At 44.5% G+C, this 15,757-nt stretch overlaps 1 long non-coding RNA gene across 1 annotated transcript in view; it reads left to right on the forward strand.

Annotated features, from left to right (window-relative positions):
* Positions 1 to 12,097, forward strand: part of LOC123614600 (uncharacterized) — a 28,696-nt gene extending 16,599 nt beyond the window's left edge. Inside the window, exon 3 of the long non-coding RNA XR_006722031.2 lies at positions 2,556 to 12,097. This is a non-coding gene — a long non-coding RNA (uncharacterized LOC123614600). The remainder of the gene's footprint in view (positions 1 to 2,555) is intronic.
* The last annotated feature ends 3,660 nt before the right edge of the window (positions 12,098 to 15,757 follow it).

The raw sequence follows: 15,757 nt of genomic DNA on the forward strand, positions 1-15,757 counted from the left end.
AGAGAGAAAGAACCTATTATAGATTTTGGGCTTTGGGGTGATGGAGGAGAATCCAAGAAAGCGGGGGTTTATCCTGGCTTGCGCACAAAAAAAGTGAGGACAGAAAGTGAGACGATTCTATGATTATCTCAACAAGTGTCTTACCTCTGGGGAGGGCTGTCTAGAGCAGGGATAAATCTGGAATTGGTAAAGAAGCAGCAGTCACTCATATTAGCCAAGAGAGGGAGTGTTTGGAATTCTGGGGGTGGCACAGTGACTTTGTTTTTCCCTGTTCTTGGACAAAGTTATGAAGTGTCCCTGTTTTGTCTCACTTTGTCGTGGTCTCCGGGTGGCCTTTTCTGATGTTGGTGTTCTGTGAGATTGTTTAGGTCATTTCCACTCCCCTAGTTCTCCCCCCGAACTGCACCCCTGGCCTGTCCCTCCACCCAGAAGAGAGCTGAAAGCTGATCTAGGGGAGGCGGGGGGAGGCTGAGTCTCACTCGTGCAGTTGCGGGGGCCCTGGGATCTTCTGAAGGGAGTAGCCCCTTGTCTATCACAAGCTTTTCAAGTTCCCTTTGCAACTCCCTTTTAAAAATCTCTCCTATTCTGTATTACCAAAAACCAAGCACGTCACGTAATTCACAAATTCAATCCTTAAACCAACCCTAGATTGTAAGTATAGTATTGTTTTCATTTCGATGATGGGGTCACCACGGTACACACAGAGTCAACAACAATAACAACAACAAAGCAAACCCAATAACAAAGAGCCACCCTCTGCTCACCACTGAAAAGTCCCTCTCGTGCTTGATCATGTGGCCCAATGTGTATCCATATCTTACGGCAGATTCGGAGGACTCCCTTTCCAGTCTGCATACCATTTCCGGAGTAAACTGCCATTTGGCCGCGGATCAAAACCCTGCCCTGCTCCCTACTGCCTAGAGAGTTAAGCCCAAATGCATTGCATCAAGACTCTGGCCGGTTTTGAGACCCTGCCTCGACTCCATTGGTGTCCTTAGCCCTCCTTTTCCCCTAAGTGAGCTCTCTGCTGTGGCCACAGCCGCACTTTCATTGCCTCCTGAACCCGTCAGATGCATTTCCACATCCGTGCCACTCCCTCCAGCTGGACTATTCCCCTGCCTCCATCCAGTCTCAGTCCCATCTCTCCTTCTCAACTCAGGTCTGACTTCTTCTTTGTAGCTTCCCTGGCAGGTATCCTGTGCTATTTCATATTCTTATGTATGTTTTTATGTATCACCCTTGTTATCCCAATAGGACCAGTGGTGGATTGTTTGCAAAACAACCACAATAATTTGTCCCCTGCCTAGATGTGTGTCCCTCTGCAGCATGACTTTCCTTGGCCACTTCTGCCTTCAAGAGGCAGAGTCTATATCTTGACTCTTTCAAATCTGAGTTTGATCCTAAATCTGACTTGTTCTGGCCAGTGGAATGTTAGAAAATCCTGAGACCCTATAAGGAGCCTGGGTTAGCCAGAGAAGGATGAGAAAACACAAGGAGCAGAGATGGATCATCCCAGCTGACCAACCAAAGACGAGCTGTCCTAAACCAAACAGCTTGCCAGCTGCCAAGTGTTTGAGAGAAGCCATCCTAACTCATCCAACACCAGTTAAGCTGTCCCGGACAGAAAAGCCATCCCAGCCAACCCAAGGAATTGTCAACAAACAAAAGATGTTTGTTTTTATATGCCAGTATATTTTGGGATGGTTTGTTATGCAGCAAAAGCTAATGAACACAAGATTCTAAGCTCCATCAGATGTTGAGGTATGACCCACCTTACCTGAATCCTCGGAATCCAGTCTTGCAGATGATAGCTGGTCCTCAGTAAAAGTTTGTTTTTGACGATAAAAATGCCAGTAAAGAATGATGAAAGCTGGAGTTTGAAGGAGGCCAGGCCTAGCCTTCAGAGAGGAATGGAGATCTGAGAGTAACTGGGAAAGCTGTTTCATGCTTGAAACATGGACTAAGCCAACCGGATGATATCAGAGTTCACGGTAACCTACCTTAACTCCTTGGAGTTTCTATCATGAAATTCCCTTCTCTCACAGGACTGTAAAGCTGTGCACAAACTTGGCCAACAGACGCTGGATTTAACTGGTGGAGTGGCAGGAAAGGGTTACTCTTGGGAAGAGAGATGCAGCCTGGGGGGGGGGGGGTGAGATCTCACATTTTATCATTCCTTCATCCATTTATTGAATGTTGACTGAACACCCACCATGTGCCTGGTGGTGTGCTGGGGACCAGGAGTAAAGAGAGGAACAGTCTGGTCCTGGTCTTCAAGGGGCTCTAGGTCTGGAGGGGAGAGGAGCATCAGGACACATCTGACTGCCTCCTGGCTCGAGTTCAGCCAGATGAGAGGTTAGTTAGAGGCTCCTGTCCTAGTGCTCATTTTCTCGGACAAATTGACTGTGTTATTGGTTTACCTCTCCCACTCGTGGGAGTTTATAGACAATTTTCCAAGTCTTTAAGTTTATATTTTCTGAACCAAATTGAACTTGTCTTAAGAAAACAAGTGAAAATGAATCGTCCTTAATAGTATGATCATCTAATTCCTTCAGATGTAATGCAACTCTGTGTAGCTGGGTCCTGGGTGCCATGTGCTCCACCGTCAACACCTCGGACTGCGGTCAAGGACAAAAGACTGCCTGGATTCTCCGAAGGCTCAGTGACATCCTGCCTGACGGCCAAGGGCCTGATCGTGGCTCCCAGGTGGACTATCGTGGTAATATACCCCACCGTGGATTATTGGGCACTGAGTGCTTTTTCGTTAAGTGCTCACAGTTTTAAACCCTATTGTTTCTCAGTGACCTCATTAGATAGGAACCACTGATATTTCTCTTTCACAGATGAGAAATTGGAAGCACTAAGAAGTTAAGTAACTTGCCCAAGGTCACATAGCTAAGGAGGAACAGACCTGGAGCTTGACCTCGGTGTTTTTGTTCTCATCTTTCATAAAGCTCACACCACTTTAGACCCGGCCTGTTGATAGCCCTAGGGAGACTGGTCTCCCTTCTTCCCCCCTGTTCCAGAGCTTCAGTGTCCTCGCAGCCAAGCACTTACTTGGGTGGTAACTGGCCTCCTGCTGTTTTCACTCTTAGAGGATTGGAAATCCTTCTGACACAACGCTTTACTTCTTGTTTGGTTTATCTTTCCTAAAGCTCAAAGCAAGTAAGAGAGCCTGACCTGTTCCCTTCAGGCAGCTTCTGAATGAGAGACTTCCAGAACTGTCAGCCAACACTCAGCTGACAGCAGCCCAGCTCCAGGCTGCAGGTGACTCAGGGAGAATCTGGGAGGCTCACTGGCGCTCCTGTCCCAGTGCCTGGCAGTAGTCACTGCTGGCTGAGTGAGGGAGTTCCTGCATCCAAGACCTGGGGAACGACCTCACCTGCCAGGCCAATACCAGTCTTTTCTACTTTTAGTTACAGAAGATTTTTAAAAAGAAGAAGAGAAAAACCTGGAGAGAGGTGATCTCCAGCCCCTCCCCTTTCTTTATTCCTCCCTCTGGGACCACCTCCCTCCCTCTCCCTTTCAGCCCACCGCTTTCCTTCTCCTTTCTTCCCCCCCCCCCAAGATCTCCTCTCCCTCTAGTGGAGTCCAGCCTATGGTAACTTCCCCCTAATTCAGATTGGTTTTCCTGTGTTACCATGGCAACCCGCTGCTCCCAAGGATTTTCAGCAGTCACTTTGCCCCTCTGTTTTTCATAGGAAATCTGCATTCTACGTCTTGTCCTTCCCAACTCACCACTGCCAGTTTGAGCAAAACTCCAGCCCCAGGCTCTCCAATATTTTTAAGCAGCCATATCTCTTTTATATGAACTAAGTTGATGTATTTTGAATAATTTTAGATGCGATATCAGTCAATTTGGTTAATTCCGAATACATCAGTACCGTTTTCTCCTTGGAGTGTAACCTGGCTTACTTAGTGAGGGGTGGACAAGTTGAATTTGTACTTATGCAGAGGCGTTGATAGGAGCTGACTTGTGCATACTGAGCAGGGAAGTGGTTCAAATGCGACCATTGGTGCCCCAGAGGGAAGGAGGGAGCAAACCAGGAGCCTGCCCCAAGAAAATTGTCCAGTCCACAAAAATACCCAGAACTCAGCATCCTCTCCAAGCCCTTGCTGAGCAAAAGGTCCCAAATGTGGTGCAAAGAAAAGAATATGCCCTCTGAAAATAGGCAAAATTGAGTGTTATTCTCAACTCTGTTAATGAACTAGCTGTGCTGTGTGAGCTTGGGCAGGTTCCTTACCCTCTCTGAATCTCAGTAGTCTTTCAAAGTTATTGGGAGAAACAAATGGGCTAATGCACGTTAAAGGGCCTAAAGTAGTTCTCGGCACACACTCAGTAGAAAGTAACTGCTGTATTCCAGTTACTAGCATGAGCCCTAGCACTAGCATGAGTCCTCTGAGGCAGCATTGAGGTTCAAAGCTGAGCACCAGAGGCAGATACCAAGGTTACCACATAATCAGACTGCGCAGCTGGTAACCCAACCAGGTTCATGGTCTGAACACCCCAAGGTTCAGGATGGAAGCGGTCATGAGAAGCTAAGGCGCCAAGACTCATCAGATGCTGTTACAGGAGCAACGTCCTTGAGTTGTCAGGAGGGGAAACTGACCCAGCAAAGGAACCGGACACTGCCAGCGTTCAGCATCCTCTCCCCTTCTCCTTGTGTGTCAGGCAGGCCGGGAACTGGGAGCGGAACAGTAAAAGGGAGAGAAAAGCCAGGTCCCTGCTCAGCCCAGAAAAGAAGGCTGAGCACACACGAAAGGGGCCATTTGACCTGAGCTAGTTCAACAGGACCCTTGAATGTGGGGTTGGTTCCAAGCCCTGAACCTTCAACTTGAAAAATACGTCGTGCAGAAGATTCTTAAATGAGTGCATAACAGGATGGACTGAAATAAAATGCTCAACCTAAAAGTTGAAAGTTATATTTTATTCGGCAGATTGTGTTAGGACGCAGCCCAGGACATAGCATCTCGGATCACTCTACGAGGCTGTTCCAAAGCAGCAAGGTAGAAGCCAGGATAAGTGAGTTTTTGCAACAAAGACCAGGTAGTTGGAACATCAAAAGATTACTGTTAAAGAAAACTAGATATCTCAAGTTAAGGGATTTAGCGCTTTTTTATGTCTGAGAAGGTGCAAAGGTCTGGATTCATTGAAATCATTCCTTTGATATGCATCTAGCTCTCTAGGGCGGTGTCCTGTTCTGCTACATCCCAAGTCCCCTCAGGGGGCACCGCTGGGGGTGGCTGCAGAGGCCGGGCTGCCTGCTTGTCTGCATCCTGAGTTCCCTCTGCTCACTGTCGGGGGTGGAGGTAGTGGCTGATGACTTGATGGCCACAGCATCCTTTGTTTACTGACACAGCTGCCGATACTTTTCATTCACGCTGGTGAGAAATTTCTTGATGTTGATAACCACAAGGGCCATGTTAACAGTGCTGTACCTACTAAGAGATTAGAATCTTCAAAAGCAACTGCTACCCCCTTCTAGGATATAGAAGAAAGGCTGGGAGAAGATCGAGTAAGATTAGTGGACCCTTATTTGGAAGCTGTTTCCCAGGCAGAGGTAGCAGGCAGTGGGGCAGAGAATCTGTTAGAAGGTGATAGGCTGATGTTTTAGAAGAATCTGGAGGGGAGATACTGTGGTTAAAGCCTCTCCTGAAGGTGGAGGAAGAAGGGAAGCCAGTTGAACTTGCAGAGGAAAAGGAACGCAGGTCTCATGGGTTGGCCAGGAACTCCTCGGGTGGGAGCTGTGTGCCCGCTCTTGAACAGGACTCTGCCCAAGGCCATCCCAGAGGAGCGGGACAGCCCAGCAGAAGTTCTTCCTGCGGTGGACCCAGGAGCCAGCAGGGAGTCATAAGTGGCCACCTGGAGGAAGCACCATCTAGGACAGCAAACTGCAGCTGGGGGTATCCTGGCAAACTCACAGAAGAGATTTATGAGAAGAAAACTAGCATTTGAACGTCACACAAAGGACACCGCAGAGGACACCAAAGCCAGATGGCAATCGTACAGATCTAGTAAGAACTGTTCTCTTCCCCTCGTCCTCCTCTCTCCTTGAGCCAACCCTGGAGAAGCTAGAGGCAGGACGGGGCAGTAGGGGAGAACCAGATGGGGAGACGGAGGAGGGAAAACTGGTCGTCCACGCCTGCCCTCACCCACTGCACGTCCCTAGCCAAGTATGGTCTTAACTGGGAGAGGAGCTTAATCCAGGTGAAAGATAACATTTTTTCTTTTTTCAGCTTTATTGAGGCATAACTGGCAAAAATTATATGCATTTAAGGTGTACAATGTGATGGTTTCAAATAAATACACATTGTGATCGCTACAATCAAGCTAACTGGCATTCATCACCTCACTTAGTTATCACTTTTTGGTTTTGTTTTCTTTTCATCCCCCTGTCCCCCTCCCCTCTGGCAACCACCTTTTGTTCTCTGTAGCTATCAGTCTGTTTCTGTTTTGTTACGTTTGTTCATTTCTTTTATTTTTTAGATTCCACATATAAATGAAGGCATACTGTATTTCTCTTTCTCTGTCCAGCTTACCTCACTTAGCATAATACCCTCTAGGCCCATTCATGTTGTTGCAAATGGCAAGATTTCATTTTTTTTAGGGCTGAAGGGCCATGTGATGTTTCATTGCATATCAATCTGCTGTCTGTCTGTCGATCTATTTATATCTTCTTTATCCATTCATCTATCAATGGACACTTCCATATCTTAGTTATTGTAAATAATGCTGCTATGAACGTATGGGTGCATATATCTTTTAGAATTAGCATTTTTGCTTTCTTTGGAAAAGTACCCAAAAAATGAATTGCTGGACTGTATGGTAGTTCTGTTTTTTGAGGAAACTCCATACTGTTTTCCATAGTGGCTGCGCCAATTTACAGTCCCACCAACAGTGCGTGAGTGTCCCCTTTCTGCACATCCTTGCTGATACTTGCCATTTGTGGTCTTGTTGATGATAGCCTTTCTGATAGGTGTGGAGTGATAGCCCACTGTGGGTTTGGTTTGCATTTGCCTAATAGTTCCTGATGTTGCACATAGCCCTTCCCTCTGCTTCCATCTACATTCTTCCCCTCTCCTCTTTATTCAGTGAGCTTTTGCTTCACAGGGTCTTCTTTCTGTCCCCCTCACCTTCTTCTTTGGTAATTTGTTTTTTTACTGACTTGCAACACACATACAGAACAAGCATATATCATACATTTCAGTAAAATTTGTTCAGAAAGCCCCAGCTGGGCAGAAACATGTTGTGCCCTACAATGTCATAAAAACTTTAGAATAATGGATCAGGATGATATCACCTAAACAATGATCAATCTTACATCACCCAAAACCCAGATAACCAGACCTTATATGCTTCATTATGTGATATAATAGAAAGCTTGTGGTACTGATGCAGGAAAATGGGTGTGGGGGCTTGAGGAGGGCCATGTCCCAGGTCTTGGTGGAACCCCTTGGACGTGCCCTGCCAGGTGTGGGTCCTTGGCTTCGCACAGGAAAGAACTCAAGAGTAAGCCACAGTTGAGTAAACGTAGATTTATTTGGAGAGATACATACTGCATAGAGTGTAAGGCAAGAGAAAGGCAAGAAAAGAGGTTGGGTGCTCAGGTTGAAGTAAAAGTAGGTACACACTCCACAGACAGAGTGCAGGCCATCTCTGAAGAGGAGGGAGTGAAAAAGGGCAGCCAGGCATGGTGTTGCCAGTTTTTAATGGGCTCAGTAGCTTCACACACCTACAGGTGAGACCATTCTAACTACCCTGGAGAAGGGACTGGGATTCCCAGGAATTGGGCCACCGCCCATTCTTTGGCCTTTTGTGGTTAGCCTTGGGAGTGTCATGGCGCCTGCGGGCATGTTATTTATCACGCTATTGCAATGAGCATATAATGAAGCTCAAGGTCTACTAGAAGTCAGACCTCCCACCAACTTAATCTTCAAGGCCAACTGGGAGTAGAATCTTCCACCATTTTGGTGTTAAATTGCTGTCATTCCTTGAATGGCTCTGCCCTGCCCCCTTCCATCCTGTCTTAGCACCTCCTTTGAAGTATGCTTGTCACATAATCAGCCTGCATCTCATCAAACCTCTGGAACCAACTACCAGTTTGTAAGAGATAAGGAACAGAAGAATGTGTTAAACAATGCCACAGGGGTGCAATCAGCCAAATCCAGAGTTTGGGAAATTCTACAGGATAAATGACTTGGTTTCTACAAAAAGTAAACAGTAAAAAGAAAAGGAGCGTGGGAGGGGAAATTTAGAAATTGAAAAAGACTGAAAGACCTAGCAATCAACCAACTGCTGTAGATAGAATTTGTTTAGGTCCTGATTTCAATATATCAACTGAAAAAAAAAAAAAAAACTATTTGTAGAAATCAGAGAAATTTGAACACTGAATATTAGATGATATTAATGAATTAATGATAAGGTATGATAATGGTCTTCTTGTTCCGTTTTAAAAATAGAGTTTTTATCTCTTAGACATACATTTGGAAATATTTACAGATGAAATGATATGATAATTGGGATTTGCTTTCAAGTAATAGTTGGAGGTCCAGAGGGAATGGGGAGGAGCAGAAGACAGAAGACTGGCCATGTACTGACAGTGGTTGAAGCTGGGCCTTGTGTACCTGGGGATTCATTACGCTATCCTCCCTACTTTTATGTAGGATAAGCATGTCCATAATAAAAAGCGTTTTGTTTTCTGTACTTTTTTGAAGTAAGTTCCAGGAGGATAAGGACCTTGTATCTTCCTCCTTCTAGATTCGTTTCTCTAGGGCTATCATAACAAAGTACCACAGACTGGGGGTTTAAACAACAGAAATGTATTTTCTCACCGTCCTGGAGGCTGAAAGTCCAAGATCAAGGTATCGGCAGTTTGGGTTCCTTCCAAGGGCCAAGAGGGGAGGATCTGTTCCAGGTGTGTCCTTGCTCGTAGACGGTTGTCTTCTCCCAGTGTCTTCACATCATCTTCCCTTGGTTATTGGTGTCAGTATCCAAATCTTCCTTTTCTTATAAGGATACCAGTCACGTTGGATGGGGGCCCACTCTAATGACCTCTTTTAACTTAATTACCTCTGTAAATTTTGACTCTAAACACAGTCACATTCTGAGGACTTCAACATATGGATACAGTTCAGCCCCTAACACTGACCTAGTGCCTGGGGAGGTAAAGGGGCTCTAATAACTGTTTTTTGAATGAATCAATGACTGTTAGAAGACAGCAGCTGGGCAGCAAGGCCGCGCTGCCTGAATCCTCGGCTCTCCGCAATGGCTTCTTGCTGTAGTTTTAATGATGGCGGTTCTTTCCTTCCAGGCTGTGGGCTTGAGTTTGTAGCTGTGGCGGGGAGGGGTTAGTTAGCAGGAAAACAAGGCAAGGCCGATGAGCATAGGGTTGGGTTTTACAGCCACCACAGCTCTGACAGCCTCCACCATATGCTCTGATTGCCTGGCAACACGGTTCTAGTCGAAGGCAAGACAGTCAGGCAAGACCGAGTACACTGCCCCAGGCAGGGTCCAGGGGCCTGGCAGGTCCTGCGTTCCCCAGACTTGGTACTTTCTCCAGTCACAATCGCCCACTAAATCTCAAGCTAATGAGTCCTCAGACCCATGCCTTTAAAGGTGAGGAGGAGACACTGGTTATCATTGACAGATTGGAGTTCCACACTGAAATGTTTAAAAGTCAATAAGGTCTCTTTAATTCAGCTCTGCACATTAATAACCAAAGTGAAACAAGAACATATCTGCAATAAAAATGTACAATAAAATCCTTTCAGTCTCAAATACGTTTTACTTCTTAACTGCAGATCCATTTAGTCCTTCGATTTTTGCCTGTGATGTAAAAGAATAAGAGAAAATGAACCAATTCAAAGATATTGAATATATGACCTATTTTAAAATTATGTTTAAAGCCTCAAAATCAGGCAACTACAGCAATTTTAAAGCACTTAGGATAAATGCTATTTGGCTTGGCTCTTTCTTTCCTTTCCTTTTAATTTCTGGCTTTCAAATTTTAAAAACTCATTCCAATTTTTCAAGATAATTTTTCCCCAATTATAAATTCTTCATGTTCATTGAAGAAAATTTGGAAGACACAGAAAAGCATAAAGAAAACATTTAATCCCATCCTCAGAGAGACCCAGTGTTAACATTTTGGTGTATTTTCTTCCAGTTGTTCAGTTAAATATTTATTCTGTATGTAGTACTTTGATTCCAATTTGGCATCATACAAAGTCTTTTCCATGTGCCATTACAGTTTCTTGTAAATATTTTTTTTCTCTTTATTTACAAATCTTAAAGGTACAGATTGATGAATCTTGACTTATGTATGCACCCATGTAAGCATCATCCAGATCTCTATATAAAATATTTCCAACACTTTAGAAGGCTCCCTTTTGCTCCCTCCAATTTTGCCTATACTTGATCTTAGTTTAAGTGAAGCCATGTCACAAGTATACTTTTGTAGCTGACTTCTTTCACTAAATATTAGCTCTATGAGATTTAGCCATGTTTTTGAATATTCCAGTATTCTTTTTTTTTTTTTTCTGCTGTGCAGAATCTCATTGTATAAAATATCAGCATTTGCTTATTCACTTTTCTTATGGGTGGACATCTATGATTTTTCCAGTTTGGGGTTACTCTGAGTAAAGCTGCCATGCAATCCTGTCCTGTCTCTGTCTGGACATAAGCACCTCTCCCTTGTGGGTGTACATCCAGGAGTAGTGTTGCTCCTCCATATGATAAATGCATGTCTTAGCTTTGGCAGACGTCGCCCACCGTTTGGTAAAGTGGTATACCAGTTCAGAGTTCCTGTTATTCACATTCTCAGCAACACTTGGTATTGCCAGTCTTTTAAATTTTAGTCATTCTACTGGGTATATATTGGCTTCTCATTGTGGTTTTAATTTGCATTTCCTGGTGACTAAAGATGTTGAGCACCTTTTCAATTTGGATATCTTTTTTGTGAAGTGCCTGTTCAGATATTATTTTGACTATTTTTTAATTTGTGTGACTGCCCCTTTCTTATTTATTTGTAGGCACACTTTATATATGATATAATGGATATGTCTCCTACTCTGTAGTTTCCCTCTCTTAATGGTATCTTTTAATGACTAAGGGTTTTTAATTTTAATCAAGTTTAATACATTCATCTTTTCTTTTCTGGTTTTTGTGACTTGTTTAAAAGATCTTTGTCTACAAAAAGATCATGAAGATATTCTCCTAAAACATCGTTTTTAATGGCTGCATATTTTCATTTGATAAATTCATCATTTTCCTGTTTTGGAATATTTAGGTTGTACCCTGTTTTCCACTACCGTAAGTAAAAGTGTAAATACTTATTGTCTTATGTGGGCCAGTCTCTGCATTAGATTTTTACATTTATTTTTACAAGAACTATCCAGCAGGTACTATTTTCAGGCCTATTTTGTAGAAGGATAAAGAGAGGCTAAGAGAAATGGGGTAATTTACCCAAAATCATATGACTAGTGCTGGGGTTTCAACTGCGATCTCTCTGTCTGCAGAACCACGGTTAAAACCACTTCATTATCTATGTTTCAAATGAGGATTTCCTCAGGATAAATCCCTAGAAGTGAAATTTACCGCGTTGAAAGATAAAACACGTAAACAGTAACGAAAAGGAGGCTGGAGCAGCTATATTAATAACAGATAAAATAGACTTCAGAACAAGGAATATCATTAGGAATAAAGAGAGGTATTACATAATGATAGGAGATAAATTCTCCAGGAGTATGTAACGACCCTAAACAAATGTGCACCAAACCACAGAAGCCCAAGCGCTGGGAGACAGAAACCGTTAGAACAGGAAGGAGGAGTCAAGTTCACAGCTGCAGGGGAGACCGACAGGCATCTCTCAGTGATTAATAGAGCAGGTGCGCAGAAGATCTGTGAAGGTGGAAAAGCCCTGAACAACACAGTCAACCAAACCATTTTCTCTCAGCTCCCAGGGTTAGTTACTTTTGCAAAATCCAGCTGTTTTCCTCTGTGATTCCCTCCTGCCCCTGCACCCCGCCGCTCCCCACCAATCTGGAAGCATTTCTGTCTCCTCTTCGTCTCTCATGTTCTGAGACGTCATGATAACCTTCCTGGGTGGGAGACTTTTCCATTTGCTGGGCTCCTTTTTTCCCTCCTGCTTGTTTAGCCATCTGACTTTCATCTGAGGCCTTCCTCAAGTATCTGGTGATCTTAACTGGAAGGGACTACTTACATTTAAGAGCTAACGAAAACTTCAGGGAGCATGGGCTTCATTATAGCGTGGTGGGCCCTTTCTGTGGGTTCCTCTCAGAGGTTTCTAGAAGTTTCTAGAAGCCTTTCCTTTGAGTTGTTCAGACTCTCCAGAGGAGACTCCATCAATGAGTAAGGAATTGTGGTGAACCCAACCAAAAAAATGGATGAAAGGAATGGGGAAACATGCAGTCAAGGGGTTACTGGAATCAAAGAATATGGTGAAGTAAACGGTAGGGAGTTGGGAATTACTTAAACCCAAATATGGTAATAAAAAGTGGAAAAATTTAAGATAAACACTAAGGTCTGGTGGGTATTAAATGTGTGGCTACTTGTGTTGTAGAGACAGGGCAGTGAGAGGGCGACTGGTCTCACAGTTCAGCGTTGGCTGTTGACCTTATCTGACCCTTTGCCAGGCCTGCATGCAGCCTCCAGACACCGTCACACCCTGCGTCCCTCCATCCCGGCCTCAGGAGTTCAGCAGACCAACCACATAATTTGTGGGGCCCAGTGCAGAATGAAAGTGCAGAACCCCTAGTTCAAAATGTATTAACAAGTGCATGGGGAAAATGGGGAGATGCAGGTCAAAGGCTACAAGCTTTCAGTTACAGGATGTGTATGTTGCTGGGATCTGACGCTCAGCGCGGTGACTGTAGTGAACAATATTGTATTGTATGCTTGGGAGTCGCCGTGAGAGTAGAGCTTTAACGTTCTCACCGTAACAACAATAAAATGGTAATTATGTGAGGTGAACGGTGTGTCAATTAACCTTACTGGGGTCAGCATTTTGTAATATATAAGGTACTGTGAGTATGTGTTCATACACGTACCAAGTCATCATACTGTACATATAGCTTATATCTTGTATCAATTATATCTCAACAAAGCTGGAAAAAAAAAAGAAAAAGAAGCGGTTGTGTTGGGAATAATGAACCGAATCATATAAAGGGTGAAGTGGTAATAACATCAAGTGTGATCTTTAAATCTTTATATCCAAATTCTTACTGGCAAGAAACACAGTCACCAACAGGCCAGGCTTTAAAAAGTATTTAAAATGTCCAGGCAAGGGAGAAAGCCTTTATGCCTGGACTTAACAGAGTGAGTGAGCATTTTATTCAACTCCATGGAATGAGGGGATTTACTGAACATTAAAAAAAAAGAAAAGGAAAAAGAAAAAAGAATTTCAACATGGCCAGAGCAGAGTCGTCCATAAGCTGCAGGAATGTTAAGCAGGCACTCAAGAGAGTAACCTCCCCAGGTCCCACTTCAAGGGGCGGTGTAGGATGGAGACTTTCTCAGAGGGGGGAGGTAATTAGGTTTACTTGTTTATATTTATTTATTTTTAGAGGAGGTGCTGGGGATTGAACCTAGGACCTTGTGCATGCTAAGCATGAGCTTTACCTACGTGCTCCCCTCAGGATGGAGACATTCAAGAGAAGCGGCCACCTGCTGGTCCCTCCGGCCTGGAGGCAACTCCCGCGCTCCCTTGCCTGTGGTTTTTGAGGCCCGATAAGAGGTTCCTGCTGAGATTCGTGGTGACCCCTCTCTCTTCTCAGCAGCCTCCTTCTGAGCTTTCTTAAATCAATTCTCTCTCCTTCCTCTTTGTGTTCATCTTTTTTAAAAAATATGTTCAAATTTCTCATCCGTTGTTGCCTTTTATGTTCTTTGTTCTCGTGGGTAAATGTATTCCTTGTTTATTACTGTGGTTTAGTGGGATTTTAGAGGGAGTGAGCTTAAGTGCAGGAGATCAGTCTGCCATCTAGGACCTTGACAAGGAAGCCATAAAAAGGAGACGGTGGTGAGAGACCCCAGGACAACGGCAAGCTCATAACGGCCTTTCAGGGAATGGGGTTGGATTTAAATCTCTCTGCTGGACCAGCTTTGCAGCCAGACTGCCAGCCAGGGCTCCCACCCCAGCTCTGCAGTCTGCAGCCATGCGACCCTGGCATGTTACTGCTTCTCCTTGTGTCTTAGTGTTCTTACCAGTGCAGCAGGGGCACAATGATAGTACCATCACATAGTGTTGTTATACAGTAAAATGAGTGAGTCCCTGAGAGCTCGAAGAGGTTTATTATTGAGATGAAGAGGAGAAGGTGAGTCTCAGATGATTGGAGCAAACAGCACCTCTGTGGGGTCCTTCCCCCAGAAACGAGGACGATCAGTGGGCTTTGAAAAGAAGGGTGAGGTTCTGCTTAAAGCTTGAGGACTCTTCTCATTGTGCTTTTTATAGACGCTAATCACTTGGGTTCCCAGGTTGACCTTGGCCCAGGATGCAGAGGAGCAAGCCACTACTTCTGCATCTGAACTATTGATTAAGCCAGTTCTTTCCCCTCCCCCATACCATCTGGGCTTCTAAATTCAGGCCTGCAGGTCTGGAGGGTCCAGATTGGACCCTGCCTTCCCTGAAGTCCAGTTACTGACAAGAGCTGTCAGCGACTGTGTTCCCCTCGGTTTGAGGGACACAAGGCTTTCTTGGTTACTAGTGACAGGAACCCAGATATTGCAAGGTAAATTAAGAAAGTGTGGGCTAAAGTAAATAATCCATGACCAGGCAGGGTGGAGCAGGCCTCAGAGACAACAGCAACGCATTCTCTCCTTTCATAGAGAGCTCGGCTTCTGCCTGCGTGTGACTCATTCTGCACTGGGGTGCATGCCAGGGGCCACGGCCACTGGAACTTCAGGTCAAGCTGGGCAGCCATGCCACTGTCCTCTACGCTGCTGGGCTTGTGGCTTTGTGAGGTTATCTAAGATAGTGATCACAAACCTACAGGCATATACTTGCCTGGGGTGGGTGTTTCATTTTAAAAGATAAAAGCCAGCTCTGTAACACAGCTGAGAGAGTTCTTATCTCCTCGGACCCTGAGTGAAGTACGCAAAAGGCGAATGACGGGAGGGAAAACCAGAGTACAGCAGAAGCCGTCTGCAGACCTTTGATCTCAGTCCACCTGGACTAGCTTTGAAATGAGCTGTGTAACTCATGAGCATTGGAAATATTCTGGAGCAGAGGCAATTTACTGTGCTGCACCTGAATAAACAAGGGCTCATGAGCTTGCGACCTCATTTCCCCTTCATCAAAAGTCCATCCCCTTCTTAAAAGGGGTACTCGTATTTCTAAACTCATATTTTCCCTGACAAAAGAACGATTTAATATTATTCCGATGCCACTTGAGAAAAGAGGTAAAGTTCCTAATCATTGAAAGAAATAATATACACTCCAGAAAGAAAAGAACCCAGGAAATGTAAGATTCCAAGGAAGTGAATAGAAATAAAACTTGAATCAAAATATTGTGGATGGCGGGGTGGGTATAGCTCAATGGTAGAGCGCATGCCTAGCATGCATGAAGTCCTGGGTTCAATCCCCAGTGCCTCTGTTAATAACAACAACAACAACAAATATTGTTGACTAGACAAAAAGGTGGCAGAAAAGAAAGAAACTGAAGAACCAGTGTAATACTAGAGAAACATAATTGAATGAGAGTCTAAAAAACCTCCTGGGAAAAAAACACAGGATGGGTGGAC

The sequence above is a fragment of the Camelus bactrianus genome, chromosome 24 (genome assembly GCF_048773025.1).
Source record: "Camelus bactrianus isolate YW-2024 breed Bactrian camel chromosome 24, ASM4877302v1, whole genome shotgun sequence".
Classification (NCBI taxonomy): Eukaryota; Metazoa; Chordata; class Mammalia; order Artiodactyla; family Camelidae; genus Camelus; species Camelus bactrianus.